The sequence below is a fragment of the Phocoena phocoena genome, chromosome 17 (genome assembly GCF_963924675.1).
Source record: "Phocoena phocoena chromosome 17, mPhoPho1.1, whole genome shotgun sequence".
NCBI classification, from domain to species: Eukaryota; Metazoa; Chordata; class Mammalia; order Artiodactyla; family Phocoenidae; genus Phocoena; species Phocoena phocoena.
The window spans coordinates 8,861,944-8,879,401 of NC_089235.1; the positions used below are offsets into that span (position 1 = coordinate 8,861,944).

General features: G+C 38.1%; 1 protein-coding gene across 1 annotated transcript in view; it reads right to left on the bottom strand.

Moving 5' to 3' along the window:
* The window catches only part of ASPH (aspartate beta-hydroxylase), a 209,831-nt gene that overhangs the window by 148,264 nt on the left and 44,109 nt on the right, over positions 1–17,458 (bottom strand). The window lies entirely within an intron of this gene.

Here is a 17,458-nt window from a genome sequence, read left to right on the forward strand (position 1 = left end):
CAAGATTTTAGGCAAAAAGTAAACAAAAGTTAAACAAGAAAAATAAATAAAATAAGGCAAAGGAAAGGTTTTCAAATTGGATTTATTATGAGGTACACATGGCAAGGACACAGCTCTGAAATGAATCTTCAAAATCAGGTTATGAAATGAACGTATCGGTTCTGATGCTGATGTGACTGCAAACAACAAAACACCGACTCACACTGGCTTGAGCAGGAAGGAAGTTTATTAGTTAACAGCAGGTGGGCTGGCTCTCAGCCCTGGCTTCATCTTCAGGGTGGCATTCCCGGCTCTCCCAGCGGCAAGCTCCTCTTTCAGACAAGATGATGTCCAGAAGCAAAGGACCACCTCTTGTTCTGCTTCTCTTAGGCTTGAGGAAATCCTTCCTGGAACTTCTCACCATTCTTCCCGTTCAGTTTTAACAGTCAGAACCAGAACCCACTTCCATTCCTAAACTGGCAAGAGCAGCAGGATGACCACAACTGTTTGACAGTAATTATCTAGGGTTGAACGAACGTTGCACATCAACCACGACAGCTCCTGCATGATTTGGAAAACCAACTAGTTCCCTTAAAACACACCTTGTTTTCAGCTCTTTGAGCACATGAGACAAATTAGGAAACATTTTTTTAAATGTTTACATTTAAAAAATATATAAATTTTCTTCCAATTGTAATTAAAAAATGGAGTAAGTTATAAAAAGTAAATGAAATGAGCACTTTAAATCAACCATTCATAGCAAATTTAATTACCTGATACAATTACTGTAGCCTAGTATCAGCTTACTTCATTCACTACTACCCAACTACACCTGACCATAATGGGAAAGAATAAGTGGATTTTCTTCCCATTCTGGGAAATCAATAAACAACCCAACTACACCTGACCATAATGGGAAAGAATAAGTGGATTTTCTTCCCATTCTGGGAAATCAATAAACCACAAAGGCACCCGTACTAACTGGCCATGCTAATCCTTGCTGTTGTTCTTGGCTTGTATAATCAGCAGGTACAATCCTGGCAGGTATCCCAAGAGCAGCCCTACTGCCAGGAACTATAAGAGCTTCCCTGACACACAGTAAGAGCCATTCCAGATTCAAATCATTTTCATGTGACCCAAGGTGGACAGACAGGCTTCAGGAAGAGGATGACATAAATCTCAAAAGAATTAAACACTGCCAGAAAGATTCCTAAGAGCCTGGTTTCAGGACCAATGGAGGGACTCCACAAAGATGGGGTTGGAGTGGACTCAGTTTAACATCTCACAACAGGAGACCATGTGTAGGAGCTTAGGAACACCAGCCAAGAGCGCTGCCTTTGAATCCATTTGAAGCCCATCTTGAACACATTACCACTGCTACAACTTTGATCTCCACAAGTATGAAAAGCAGATAAAATAGTAACTCATTAGAAGGCGTTTAAGAATTAAATGAGATAGTTTAAACCCAGAAAATACATATCTTCCCCATCAGTTAATGTTTTCCTTTATTTCTTCTAAAGAAACAAATCTACCTCTCCCTCCCGCCTGCCTTGCACACATACACACAACAACATGAACAAAGCTTAAGGCAACTTACAAGGTAGTTAAAACAACTACTGAAAAAGTTTCTGGGTTTTTCCTTAAAAAAATTTTTTTTAACATTTTTCACCTTTCTAATATTACTAACAGTGTATACAGACCTGAAATATATTTTAATTATCTACTTTATATGTTAACCATTCAATACACATCCATTGAATGCCTGTTAATGTCAGTTACTATGATAGGTACTGGACATAAATCATAGTCTAATAACAAAGTCCCAGAATGAAGCAAAGTGAAGAGCATGATAATTGCAAGGCACACAATCCAACCACCTGGGAGGATCAGAGAACGTGAGGACAGATGTGATGACTTAGCTGGATACTGCAAGAGAGGCAGAAGGCAGCCCACCACAGTGGGAGCATGTTGTACGCAGAGGGGAAGTGGGCAGGACAGACAATAGTCCAGTTTTTCTCCATCCCCTGTTTATCTCAGAGCATTTCATTGTAGAGACTGTATCCACAGGGCCTAGAACAGCCCCCAATACACTGCAGATACTCTGAATATTTCTTCAACGAACCAATAAATGGGAAATAGAGATGACACAGCATGTGGGTCTTTATTTCATTATCAAAAACAACACAGAGACTTTAAGTATATGCCTTCCTCTAATCTTAGAGAAGAAATATTTGAGGCAAGGAAGAAGTAACTGACAGACCTCTATGATGTAGAGATGCTAATAAAGAGTGATAAATACTTACATGAAGTGAAATCAAATGAGGTATGAAATGAGAACAAAGAAAAACAGATGATTTTCTGCTCTGTAGGGCTTAGAAAATGGAAGCTTTTGCAGAAATTGATTTCTACGTAAAAATGACATCCCAAACCAGTAATACACATCTAGTTCATGTGGTTTTATCCTCAGGCAAATGGAGAAGGTAGGGCCTGACACTAAAGACTGTTACTGAGGATTTTTTCCAAGTACCGGGAACAAGATTTGCATGAGAATAAGCCTTCTAGGTCTGCTATGTAATACTCACCCTTCAGTTTCCTAAGAACAAACACTTTCTCTTTAGACAGAACCAGGGGAAAATGTAAAGAGCTTAACAAAATAAACCTAACTCACCTGATAACTAAATGGCAGTATTTATCAAATGGCATATTCTCTTACGTTCCTCTAACTGCCTACAGTTATTGTTGACCAAGGGTTGGGATGAGTTCTCTCTATTCCCAGGGCTCTAACTCTGAGACACCCATTCAGCCTCATCCCATTCAACCCTTCATATCTGGGCGGCAGCAGGAGGCATCGCATCGGGTGAGGAGGAGAGAAGGGTAAAACAGTTCCAGAAAGTGCCTGCCTTTGGTGCGGATGAAATACAGGGCATAAATATTCACCGTGTGGCCTGCCCCGCACCTAGCCCCCCTTGTCCCGGTAAAAGCGCACTGATTTCGTTGAGGGACTGGTTCTCCATCATCCCAGTTTTAAGGGTGGCACTCGCATGCCCTTGGTCTTGCAGTCACTGCTTGGTTACCCCATCCCCCATTCTGTAAGAATTAGGAATAAATATGAGCACGGGGGACTCCAGGCTCCCTGAGAAGGAAGGCCACCTCCTGAGAGAGCCCAAAGATGGAGAGAGAGGTCCAGACCACTGTCTGAGCATAACCAAAAGACAAAAAGCACAACTACCCCTGGGCTTTACGGTCATGTGAGCCAATCAGTGTTTTTGGTCCACGTAAGCTAACTGGAATGGATTCACACATGTAACCAAAAGAATTCTGGAAAATACTTAGAAGTAAATCTAAACGTGTTCCTAATATCCTGAGGAAGAATGATGAATGCTTTTCCATAGAAACACAGTTACACCGAGACTTGCAGAACTGGAAATTAGGAATTGAATAGGTTTTTGTGGACTGGATAGAAAAACCTCTAAAGACCATAAAATCGCTTCTATGGAAAAATGTGTTCTGGGTACAAAGCAAACTGATAAATAAGTTTTTCAAACTTAGAGTGGGTATGAAATTTCTCAATTATACCATATACTTAAGACTACACTTTATTTCTTCATAACTTTTTTCTAGCCTTTACATTTCACATCTTGTGTTTCCATGTTGTAGCAGTATCCTTTAAATAACTAAGCATTCTTGCAGTTTTATACATATGTAACATTTAGAATTACTTTTATTTGCCCGTTCAATGATCTCAGTAAAACAAAGTAGGACCCAGTACACCCATTTTACAATGATACGTTAGTTACAAAGAATAAAGAACTTAACTATTTGTCTCACAATCTGTTGATAAAAGGAATGGGAATCATAGCCACAGTGCTTCCAAACTTTTAACAACTGACTGAAACAACTTGGTAGAATTATTACCATTATTCTGACAAAAGAAAGAGAAGCACGAGTGCTAACAACGTACCAGCCACTCATGCACAATCACCTCGAGGGAAAGGAGAGAAAAACCAGCATTTCCAAGATGCATTTTATAGTGAACTGAGTAACCGATTTGGAGAATTGTTACCAATAGGTATTAACAGAAGGAACAGTGGAAGACACAGGAGAAAGGAATAAAAGTCTGGAGACACAGACTAAATCAGCAGACCCATTTCATGGAAAATGACATTTACAGTTAACTTAAATCACTAAAAACATTTTGTTTCCTTTGGCCGTGCAGCATGTGGGACCTCACTTCCCCATCCAGGGATGGAACCTGTGCTCCCTGCAGTGAAGCACAGAGTCCTAACTACTGGACCGCCAGGGAATTCCCAAACCATTAACATTTAAAATCATACTTGTTTGCTATCTTTCTTTGTTTTCTAATGGAAGTATATACAGGGAGTCCTTATTACCCAAGTAACCATTATGAGAACCTCTGAAGTTACAAAGTTGGATGGCTACACAGGCCATAACACTACAAAATACTCTCCATGAGCCAATCTCTGGCAGAATTAATTCCCCAGGATTAATTCAAACTTTCATGCTAACAGATTTATGTCAATTTCTTTACCAGTCTCTCCCTCATTTTGAAATGCTGTGGGACCGCCTATACACAATGCAAATCATCCATAAAGTAAAACTGAAAATCTTGAAAAAAATAAGATTGCAAATAGTTGATTACAAGCGATGTTAGAAATAACTGAAATTCACACACAAAGCCATTAACCAATGAAAACACAGAAATTACACATCACAACTGAAGGAAAAATATCAACGATTATAAAGTTCTTCCCAAGAAAGTATTCTGAACACTATAGGATAATAGATTCCTGGAAAAACTGATAAGCTCTCAAATATTTTTGTAAAACTGACCGTCTTTACAATGACTGCTACTCACATGGGAAATGTTATCATACAAAGGAAAATTAGGCCAAGAATGTCATTTTTTAGAATTCTATGCATCATCTCTTAGTGTAGCTTAAGTAATGTTAGTGATATAACAAAATACATTTATACTCAGTATTTAATTTTCACTTTTCAGGACTTTTTCTGACTCCCAACTACTTCAAGTTATATAATTTTTGTCCCTGTTTTTAGTTGACATTTCAAAAAGGTGACCTTTCTGGTTTTAATTATCCTTACATAAAAATATGAAACAGCAAAATATAGAAATAACTACAGGGCTTCCCTGGTGGCGCAGTGGTTGAGAGTCCGCCTGCTGATGCAGGGGACACGGGTTCGTGCCCCGGTCCAGGAAGATCCCACATGCCGTGGAGCGGCTGGGCCCGTGAGCCATGGCTGCTGAGCCTGCGGGTCCGGAGCCTGTGCTTCACAACGGAAGAGGCCACAACAGTGAGAGGCCCGCGTACCACAAAAAAAAAAAAAAAAAAAAAACTACATACTGAATAAAAAAGTAAGTAAAACTGAGAAAGCAAGCATAATTTTAACCCATTAATCATGACCAAAAGCATATTTCCACTAAGTCTTTTAGGTGAACAGTAAGGGCCAATGCATCTGAGTAAAGTGTCACCTCAATTTCAATAAAATTCAGCTGAAACCTTTATTTACTGAAGAAAATGGAAGGAAAGAAAAAAAAGAAAGTAAGCCAATTCCCAGTTCTCAAGAGCTCTTGAAATATTTTTAATATTTTAGGACAGGAGTTTCAATTCAATTCTTGAGTTGTTATTCAAAGGGAAACTCAATGATAGAACTAAAATATTTCCAGGTGCTTTATTAAATAGCAACAGATAATGTTTATATGCTTATGCTGATTAGGGTTCGTCTAAATTTTTTTCACTACTTTCTTAGAATTTAGCATTTATGTACTTTATGCCCCACAGCCATTGACTGTCCTTCAAAAACCAAGGTAAAAATTATTAGAATGCCCTCAGTAAAGGTCATTATAATTTGCTGCCCTTCTCTACAAGGGAGAAGGAAAAAAAGTCATCTGTACAGAAATTAACACTTAAAATTTGATACATAAATTTAAAAACTCAATCTATTTATCTTAGCAAGACCTAACATCAGGATATATTTTTTAAAGATTGTAATTTTATGTGGTCGGAGGATATAGTTTTGCTTCTCGTTCTGTCCAGTCAGTTCTCAGAGTCTCCCTCTTCTTCTCCCAGAAACTCTTTCCTGCAGGAAGCATTTCATGTGGTTTGAGAGGGAACCCCTCAACCCACACCCAAAGCTTTGTGCACAGGAGCCAGCCTGTCCCCCAACTACAGGAAAGGTCACAGATGCTTCCAGGCCTAACCAGGACAGCCAGAATCTCCCAGGACTTTTCTCCCAGGGCCAGCCCAGGAAACTGCATCTTTGTACAAGGATGGCTAAACTACAAAAATGTGTCTGGGGCCCCCGGAGGGCCACCCTCCTCATCAAGTGGTAGCACCTCCATATAGAGTAAAGTCAAGTAGAAATCAGCAGGGTTAAGATTTGAGAAGAGAGCTAGGAAGAAACAGCTGATTACAGGTCTGTACTTGGGATCTACTCACCTCAAGCCAGTGCCCCTGTATTTGCCACCAAATGAGCCATAAAATTCACTGTGGTTTACTGTGCTCCTATAATCAAACTATAAAAACAATAAAATCCGGACTGATCAACATAGGAAGCCCCAAGTTAACCCATGTGACAATTTCTTTGGGACTCAGTTTTTAAACAACAGAATGATAGGATTGGATTAGAGATACTAGACTAGATATTCTCTAGGCCTGCCCCCTTGCTGTATAATTTTATTATGTCTGTTGGAATTTTTGTCAACTAAATGTACAGGTGCTTGATTTTAAGCAGTAAAAGGTGTCAGCATATTAAAAAAACAAAAAACAATACTTTTAGAAAATTTGCACTTTACACTTAGTCATTTCTGATTTGAAATATCTTTAATTGGGCCAAAATCTCTGTTTTTAAAGGCTCTTCAAAGAAAAAGGTGAAGAATTATTTTAAAAATAAAATTAAAATTTTGTGGCAGCGCTTACAATTCAGTTACAACAAATCAGGTTATTCTTCTCAAATTCAGTAACTGAATTTCACCAGCAGTCATGGTTACAGAAATAAGACTTCATGTAGAACAGCACAGACCATTTGTAGAAATATATTTCTTATAGAAATTTCATTTTATTAAATGTTTTCTGAACTCAGTTTTGATCTCAAATTTGCAACTCCTTAGAAACGGTAAACAAGTACGATACAATCAAATATGAAAAATATATGCCATTCCACCAATATAACTGAAAAATTGTGATATAAAATGAAAGCATATCCTAATTTGAAATAATTAAAGCCTTTCTATAACTATTCGGAGTCTGTAAAGATGTCATAAATAAGCATTCTAAAATTGTTCTTCTACATAAAATTCTCTCTTTTATCCAGGACTGTTTCTAGAATTCTCAGAACACAGTGAACACTAAGTACTGGGCCACAGGAGAAGGTGGGGGAGGGATGGGTAGAGCGGGAGAGGCAGGGTTAGGAGTGAGGCAGCAAAGCGGGGGTGGAAAAGGAGGTAAAGCAGATGGTAAAAGACCAGGAGGAGAGATGAAAAGGAGTTGAATGGCAAAGAGCCTGAGGAAGGAGCAGCCCCCTGAGAGGGGGGCAGGGGGAGGAGGATGGTGCTGTCTGGGCCTGGGGACGGAGACTCGCAGGCAACTTCACAAGAGCCCGAGGAGATGCCCTGGGAAGAGCTGGGGGAAGGAAAAGGGGATGGAGAAAGGAAGTGGAGAAGGAAAAGGGTAGTTGAAGAAGAATGGGAAGCAGGAAAGCAGGAAGGCGAAGGAGGGAAGAAAGACAACAGCTTACAGAGAAGAAGGTAACCTCCTACCTACCTGAGTATTTATCATTCCTGAAACTTACAAATCACTCTGCATATAAATACTATTTAAAATTTTCCTATTCTTGCTGAACTCCAGTGAAAATATTCTGTATTAATAAATCATTACAATTCATATTACACATATACATTTACCTGATACACGATCAATAAGTTAATAAAAACAGACGTTATTACATCATATTTTTATTACATATTGTTTTAAAGCTTCATGTTTCAAATTTCGAAGCATGAGACGGGTACCTCAATTTCAAAGAATTTACTTGGCTAAGCACCAATGAATATAGTCAATGGCTAAATGACACATCTTCCCCAACCAGAGCCACACCAAGTTTTCTATGCCCTTCAGCAGCAAATCACGATGAAGAACGTTACCATTTCCTGGGATGCTGCTGCAGCTTCAGTGCTTTCTCTTCTCGTTGCTCCCCTTTGCTACGTGTGCCTGTTTGGCAGAACTTCTCCCTGCTTTTCTACCGTCTTTGTCTTTGGGTGCCACTTTACCAGAAGAATCCTTGATATTCATTGATTTTTTCCTATTTTCCTCGGCTTTAGTACCTTTACCTCGTCCCGCTTTCTCCTTGTCTTTGTCCTTTTTAACCCTAGGAGACTCTTCCCTGGAGACAACTGAATCCGCAATTTTCTTCTCCTTCCGGTCATCCTCCTTTTCTTTCCTGCCCCTTTTTCTCTCTTCATGCTTACTTTCCCTCCTTGACTCAAGCTTCTCTTTTTCCTTCTTGAGCTCTTCTTTAGTGAGTTCTTTAACTTTCCGGTTTTCCAATTAAAGGGAAAAATGTTTATTGAAAGTCATCTCTTAATTCATAGACAGCAACTTAGTGCAAAAGTATTGTCTTTTTTTCTATCTCCCCACACACATGAAATGATCATTCAAAAAGTGACTTTCATCCACTAGTTTTAAATGGGCTAAAAACTGCTGCAAACCTCTATGAAGTATCAGCTATAAAAGAAATGCTAGAAACCTGGCATCATTTTTCCAGCTGGCAATACAGCATGATTTGCCTCAAAACAAGGTTAACACGCAATATTAATAAAATGAGTCCAGCCATAAAGGTAGCACTTTACACAGAGTGTTAACAACTCACGTATCACGGCTATGACAACATAATTAAAGGAACACTGACAACGTAGGAACAAATTTTCCATAGCTTGCAAGTATCTGTACAAAGGTAATTTAAAAGTCTTTAGCTCTAACAAAGAAAGTATGTCCTTAAAATATCTGGGCTTGCATTCCTTGGAAACAAATATAACGCACAAATGAAAAGTTAAATACCATTTAATTTTCTTAGTTTAGAAAAATACAATTTCCATATGAGTACAAAATTTTAAGTCTGTTATCTACAGTGTCTAAGATGACAAGGAGAACTTCTTGTCTGCTTCTGTTCAACATTATGAAATCAGTATTCCTTTAAGTATATTTCCCGTTATTTTATGTAGAGCCACTCCAAGCCAACATCTATGCTGTCCATGCTCACAGAAGAGAGAACAGTTAAACGGAATATACAGGTGATTCCAAATCTCACGTGAGGTGCTGCTTTCAACCTGCTTTAAATAAATTTGAACAGTGCTGCTAGCAAAAGCTTTGAATTTCACCTCCTTGATTCCTCATTAAGAAATCATACGAGAAGCAAGGTGTTTACTGTATAATGTAGCATTTAAGCAGAAACAAAAAAGAGAAAGATTTCTTTAATAAAACGTGGAAGATGTTTCTGCCCATCAGAATCATGTAAAACTCACAGAGTACAAAATGTTATTCGATTCTTCCTGACAATTTTATTAAAACCTTGTAAAAATACAGAGTAGAATTCATAAATCATCAACCATCCTCAAAGTCCTCATTCTTCTTCAACGCCGTTCAGAGTAACATAGATAAGTAAACTGCAGGAGCAGAATGCTGGTGCAATGCTGGCACGTGTTACTTTGCACACAGTTTTTAAAATATTAAATCTTGGGCTTCCCTGGTGGCGCAGTGGTTGAGAGTCCGCCTGCCCCTGCAGGGGATGCGGGTTCGTGCCCTGGACTGGGAAGATCCCACATGCCGCGAAACAGCTAGGCCTGTGAGCCGTGGCCACTGAGCCTGCGCGTCCGGAGCCTGTGCTCCGCAACGGGAGAGGCCACAACAGTGAGAGGCCCGCGTACCGCAAAAAAATATATATATATTAAATCTTTAATGTTGAATTTGCCTCTCTAGATCAAGGAGTCAAATTATACTTTATTGGCCATTTATTTCATAATTACTTACATAAGAATAAAATGGTAAAAATTCTGGTTTTCTTCCCGGGAATTAGTCAGGCGGGATATCAAAGTTAAAACATTAAAATTTCCTAATCTTAAAGTTAAAATACAAATCACAAAACCCTGTAAATCACATAGTAAAAGTCTCACCTGTTAATGTTTCACCAAAATCAAACTACATACAATGTGCCAAGCACTTGAACACAAAAGAGTATTACAAGTTTATAAAGAAAAGCATGCACTTTCCCCATGCCCCTCTCCCTAAAGTACAGAAATCTTTACAGTGAACAAGAAAAACCAAAGGAATATAAAATAAGGCTGCAATAATAAGCTGTTAGCCTATACAGAATGGTTGACAGGTGTAATTTTTAATGAGTCAAAATATCAAACAGCAAATTCTATACCGGCATAATGAAATCTAAGTTTTCATTTTACTGAAAACTACAAGTTTGGTCCCACTAGCTTTTATTGTGCTCTAAGACAGTATCATCAGAGCTTTTGGAAAAAGGAAATCAATCATTGATGAACTCATCTTTATTTCCGACAGTACCTAAAAAATTTAGACTAAAGAAAAGTTTTAGAAGGTAGATAGGATGTATATACTGTAAATTTAATGTGTAGTTTAAAGACTGTTCCGAGGTTTTGATAATCTGAAAAAGGATATTACTTAAAATTATAGGCCCGAGGCAGAAAACTCTTTAATGAAACCTTGATAAAACTACTTACAACCAAAGGTGCACCCAAAACCAAAAAGCAATAATGTTTAGCATTAGTAGCTGCATCTACAAAACATTATCTGTAAACTGTCATGCATTTTCAAGCATTAAACTTGATTCACTCAAGGCTAATTTGAAAAATAGAAAATACCTTTAGCCTTGGTTTTTCTCTTGGCTACCCCACCAGGTCCTTCTGTTGGTGTTTACAAGATGAAAATATGTTACAAACAGAAAATATTAAGGTAATTAAAAAATAAGTATCTATAAGATAGTTTAAATTGATGCAACTATTAAACAAATTTACTTAAATTCACCATTAAAAAAATACACTCCTGCAACATACAAATATCTATCATTCATACGTCATTTTAGAACCTTACTTTCACTACCTATAACCGAAAAATGCATTTTAAAAACATCATTGATTTAATCAACTTCACAACCTGCCTTAGGTCTGAAAGAATTGTTGGCTTTAGAAATGTCTAATTACCACAGGAAATGGCATTTCCCTCTCAGTGGTACCTGGATGTCAGTGGACTTCTGCTTGGACACAGATGGTCAATTACAAGCACCAGGGGTGAAAGGACCTGGGGACCTTATTTCCCTACTCAATCATCACTGCCACTCAAAAAAAGGATAGCATATTTTGATAGAATTTTACTCTTTACTGTTTGAATAATCATGGCTTTTCTCCCATAGTTTCAAACTTCCTTTATAAAAAATTACATAAATAAGAATTATACCATTATGGAGGTATATACTAACATTTTTACTCTTCATCTAAAAACTCTGCAAAGGCTTTCTGTTTCTTCTCTAGGCAAATGAAAGTTCTGATGTGTTTATTTTTAACCTTCTAACAAACATCAGTAACACATAACCTCGCCGTACACTTTTTCCAGCCAGCCTGTACTTAGCATCCCAACCAACTGATGTTCCCAATTCTATCTCCTGGTCACATAAATGTTATTTTACACTCACGTATCAGCAAACTTTCCAAAGTGGCGTCCCAGGTTGCCAATCCATTTCCTGGGGACACCAGGGTAGGAGGCAGGGTGATTTCTGCTCATCCCCTGTGGAGGCAGCACCATGCACAACCTGTCACCCTGCAACTAAGGTCTGAAGCGTCCCAAGAAAGCCCCTAAGCCCTTTCACACATATTCCTGCTGGAAACTGTGGAACCCCCTCGGTATGTTCCTCAAAACCATAATCACACTCCCACTGCCAGTATGAGATTTTTTTACTCCTCTTCTGTTGTTTGAATCACCCTCCACTCCTAAATCTCCTCCCCTCTCTCTGTTCATGGCAAGTTGTTTCCATCAAATGAGACAGTTCATTTGAGAATGGCGATTTATTTTGGTTGAGATATCATCATTGTCATTCTGGAAAAAAAGTGTTAGCGTATCTTACCAATGACTACATTAAAAACACAAACGTGAATTAACTGTTCCATGTGGCTGTCTGTATCTATCCAGTTACTTGACATGCATACATAACCAAAACTAGTGTGTGTGTCTAACAACTATTTTTCACAGACAAAGCCCAGTTCTTTCTTAAACTCTAGCAAAAACAGCATACCACCTTGTAATACCGAACGCTATCTTGGACCACTCCCCAAGAAAGTATATTTAGGTAAAATGTCAAACTTATTCTTGCAATGACAACTTTTATATACATGGGTATTATCCAATGCGCAAGAGAAATTAGCGTAACACATTAAAATACACTTTTAACGGTGCTGATGTCCCCTCCTGATTCCTGCATGTTCTTGACTGGGGAGGACTGGATTTTCCCTTAAAAAGCAGAATGGTGGGAATCAGACTATCCCCCTACCCCTCCACTATTATGATATAGTCAAAAGAGCTATATTGAGGAAAAGGTTAGAGTTAACATAAATAAGCCAACATATTAGATCAACATCAGATTAGCTGATCAGAAACATGAAAATATAATAAGTACTTGATTTAAAACTTTTCCAGTTTGGGTATAAATCCCTAAAGTGATACAAATTAACAATGTGCCATTGTACTATATAAAATGCCAAAGTACCAACCTAAGCTGCCTTCTCTGCACTTAAAGAATATAGTCAATCATTTTTCAATATTTTTGACATCACAAAGACTGAACTAACAATTTGAACAACAATCATCATATTTGGTCTCTGAAGGAAAGAGTATAAACATGAAGGAAAGCACAGCACTTGGAAAACAGAAGGTAATACAGGAGCCTGTAAGTAACAAAAGAGGGGCGTCAAGAAAATGCAGGGAATGAATGAGTGAATAGAAAATGCAGGATTCTAAAGTCAGAGTAGCGGTTGTAGAAAGGAAGGAATGAACAAAGGGTTAGGATGAGGACACTACTGAATTCTGTTTGTTAGTAAATGTCCCATATACAGTTTTACAAGGAGTATAAGAGGCGGTCACGTTACAATGAGAAAACAGGTAGAAAGAAGGGTGAGCAAAACCCCAGGGTTGCTCATCACGGCCTCTCTTCCCTCCTTAGAAGAAAACTGATCATCTGTGGGGTTTCCCAAGATTCTCAGTGGGCAGAAAAGGAATAAGAGTTTGAAGAATTTGATCTGCATTCCTATGTTTTGAGGGCTAGGAAACAAAGGCATGTCTAAGGGTAGAGAAACTGAGTCAGCGGAAGAGAAAGGAGGAGGCCAGAAGCAGGAGGTGCAGACACAGGGCAAAGGTCAGCTGCTAAAAAAATGACCAATGAGAGAGGAAAGAACGATTCAAAACACTGCTCAGAGTAAAGAAATGCTGTGCAGAGCAGAGAAATGATACTGGAACCCAAGCCATTAGGGTGTGGCTACGGTCAAAGAGAATGGCAAAAAAAAAAAAAAAAGTAATCACCATGTTGTTTACTTCTTTTTTGCCCTGTGTGTTTATTCTGATGGTTTTAAGGTGATTACTGTTAATAGCTAAGTTGACTATTTGGTAATCCTTATACAGAAATTTGGAAAAAGCAGGTCTTATATACCTCCCTTAGAGCCTGAGAGTGTTGCCTAAAGGTAACTGACATTATTTTGGCAACTGCCTCAGGGTCACTATCCCACACACATTTTCAAAGTGAAATGTTCTGTGTGTAATTAAAACGCTGCATCATGGTTGGACCTGCGGTTCCACCACAATTTTAGAAGACTGGCTCCATTACAGAAACCCAAGTACTATAGCTGCTGCAGGCTTTCAGGAAGCCGGTCACAGAATTGGTCAGCTGAGTATCATGTCATACTTAGGTCATCCCAGGCACTCCCACCATCCCTGGTGAGACCAATGAGTCGCTCTCAGCCTCAGTTTCGAAGCTGCCTCCTGCCCTGTACGAAGCATCATAATTTATTTCAACATTGACTACAGATGAGGCCCTGAACGCCTAAGAGAAGATTCTGCGAGCTAGGCAGACTTGCTCTAGAACGTAAGTCTAGTCTTGGCAAAACGCAAGTCAAGACGCTACACCATTTTCCTTTTTATTTTTAAATAGATGGCGTAACAATATTAACACAGACGTTTCTGAAGAAAGGAAGCTACAAACCTTCCAACCCTCTGGGATGAGGGAAGATCAGAACATCAGAGGACTGAAAGACTAAAAGTTTAAGAAGGGATTACATCCAGAGACTGAGAGCTTGAATAAAGATAAAATTCAGACACAACTACGAATGAGATAGCAGAAAGATCACGCGAAGACCTCAGCTAGCATAGGTCAGTTCATCGTCTGAACTTCAAAGTGTCATTTCTCTTGGAAAACAAAATACACCCAATAATTTTTTTCACTTATTTAAGCTGTTTAAAAAAATAATCAGCGTTTTATTATGCAATGGGTAACTCCTGACGTTCTCACTCACCAGGACTAACCCCAGCAAATATTTAATAAATACCCTATGTTGGGCTCAGCTTTGAAGTGGGATTCAAACGCAGCGTAACCTGACTCCCAACTTCAGACAGTTCACAATTTAGTTAATATCTACTCCTGTGTATTACGGAGTTATGGCAACAAATAGCAGGCAGAGAATTCAGCACAGGGTTGCATCTATCGACTTGTGATAATAAAGTCTGCATCACTGGATTTTATAAAAGTGCTCCAAATATGCATGGTGATCAAAGAAATTTCCACAGCTCAAAACACAGAAAACGTTTTACTTGTTTTATAGACCAGAATCTGATTTCGAAAGGGTTGCTGAGTATCAAGCCCCCAAAGGTATAACTGCCAGGCGTTCAAATTCATAACTGTCTATGCTTCTATCTGCCTTTACTAATACTCCAAAGTTACAAACATCAGGCCAAACGAGGAAACATTTTGCCCCGTCTAGCTAACTGTAAATGAAAACAAACAAGAATTCAAGCAGAGAAAACAGTTTTTCTTACACGCCTGGATACAGCTCTATAAGACAGGGAGGTAATTTCTAGAATAAAGAATCAAGTACAAGGTGAAAAAGCAGGATATCACCCAGCACATTAAGTCCAAGGCATCTGCATGACTCAGTGAGCCGGCAGCTGGGCCTCAGGGATTTAATAAGATCAGCACCCAGAAGACACCTCTCCAACTGACTTACACGTCACCTCACATCCCAGGGGAAAAAAGAGCTGAAAGAAACTAAAGTGCAGAAAACAAGTCCCCTGAGTGCCACTTCCTTGTTTTGGTACCAAATTCCAGAGAACCCGGCGCCTTTTCAGTTGGACAAACAGCACTTTCCTCTGAGGAAGGGCAGCTCGGAGGAGACAAGGGCATCTGAACTCAGAGCACATTCCTCAAAGTGCCTTTGGTTGTTCCAAAGTGGAAATGCAGAGTAAATACAGTACAATGTAAAATTCACCATAAATAAACATTCAAACGTACAGATTACATTTTTGCCTTTTTAACTAAGTTCCTAAGCTTAAAAGACACACGCTAGGGAAATATTTCTACGATGGAACAGAAAATTACACAATAAAGCCTTAGAAGATTAAGAATTGTAACATACATAATAAACAAAATGTAAGCAAAGCAGCTTTGTTCAGCTTCAAAGTACTCTATACCAGTTTTGCAAATAACTTTATTTTCTCACCAAAGCAAGCCTTAGGCACAAGTTGAAGGCAGTCACAGAAGTCAGGGGTTCACCAGCTACCTGGATTTTACCTTCATCAGAGGCTTTTCAAAAGGGCTGATCAGAAGGGATACCAAAGAAATGGCAAATTGTAATCTCACATCCTTATTTTTCACTTACAAGAATACAGCATAATTAATTTCTGTACATAAAATGTGCATTAGTAGCGTGACAAAAAAGCAGAGCCTGATGAGAAATTAATGATTCCAAACATTTTTAACACACAAATTTAATTATTTACTTCTTTATCATAAACTGATCAAAGCATCTTCTAGGGTTAGTAACAATGAAGCATGAAGAAACAAGACTGCCTTAAAAAACAAATCTCAGACATTTGTCTAAGAGGATTTCTCTGAGTGGGACCTCAGACTGCTTTTGAATTTAAACCTAATGAACTCTGATATGTCACAGTGCTCAAATTCAAAGTGCAAGACATGATAAATACAGGCAAAGACTGCATAAGCTTTCAGAAAGAACATTATTAAATCATACTCATTTGTTCCAAAATATTAACATTCCAAAATCAGAAGCTTTGGACTATCAGAAACATTAACAGAATGAAACATAGTCCCTGAATAATCAGGAAAAGACAAACTAGGGTTATAATAGTTATTTAAGCGTTAGGAGATCACTGTCCAATGTACAACACATGTATCTATTTCCAAAAGTAGCTACTGAATAATGCTTTTTTAAACTAAGATTAGCAAATTGGACAGTTTTCCCGACACATGTAAATGCTGAGTCAAGGGGGAAGTTGATGTGCTTCCAGGGTTCTGATGCGAGACTTTTACTTTCAGGCTCTCATTTTGATAAGCCTGTAAGAGCGAGCTCTAAAAAAGAAACTAAATTTGTCATATTCCCTTCTGAAAAAATGGGTGAATAATCTACTTTCTGAAAGCAACTTGATTAAATGGGAAAAAATAAGAATAAATATTTGAAAAGTAGAAATTATCATAGTTAAATAAAATGTTAAAAAATGTAAATATTTTCCAATTTTAAGCTCTATAAAGAACCAAAGCTAGGCTAAGTTTCACAGAGGCTCAAAGAGATGTAAAAACATGAAACACCACTCCCAAAAAGGGTAAAAGAAATCAAAGGTCTTGGATCTTATCACTCTTAAGCTATAAGAGCTTTGTTTGAGCTGGGAAATGAATGAAATCTCATTTTAAGAAATGCATGTTACATATGTCTACTACAATTGTTTTTGCTATCACTGAAGCAAACTCATTTCAAATGAATTGATTCAAAGGTGTTTTTAAGGTTTTCTAACAGCAAAAATTGATTCTCCTAAAAAGAATTACCACTTTAATAAATTTAATTTACAAATATAAAAACCATATTATACCTAAGCCAAAGTTGATGGTCAATTAATAAGGTAATACAGGAAAAAATGGAAAAAGACCGTTATTTAGGATGAATAATTTTAATATGTACAACATTATTTAAGATAACATATCGACATTTTCCTTCCTGTGTAATATGCCTCCTTTAAAAAAATACAAATTACTTTCTCTGGATGTCTATTTGGAAATGAAATTTAAAATAAATTTTGCTTTCACAGACAGATTCAGACACACTACTATCTGAATACAGTAACTGAACTACCCTAAGGCAAAAATATGAGGTTAT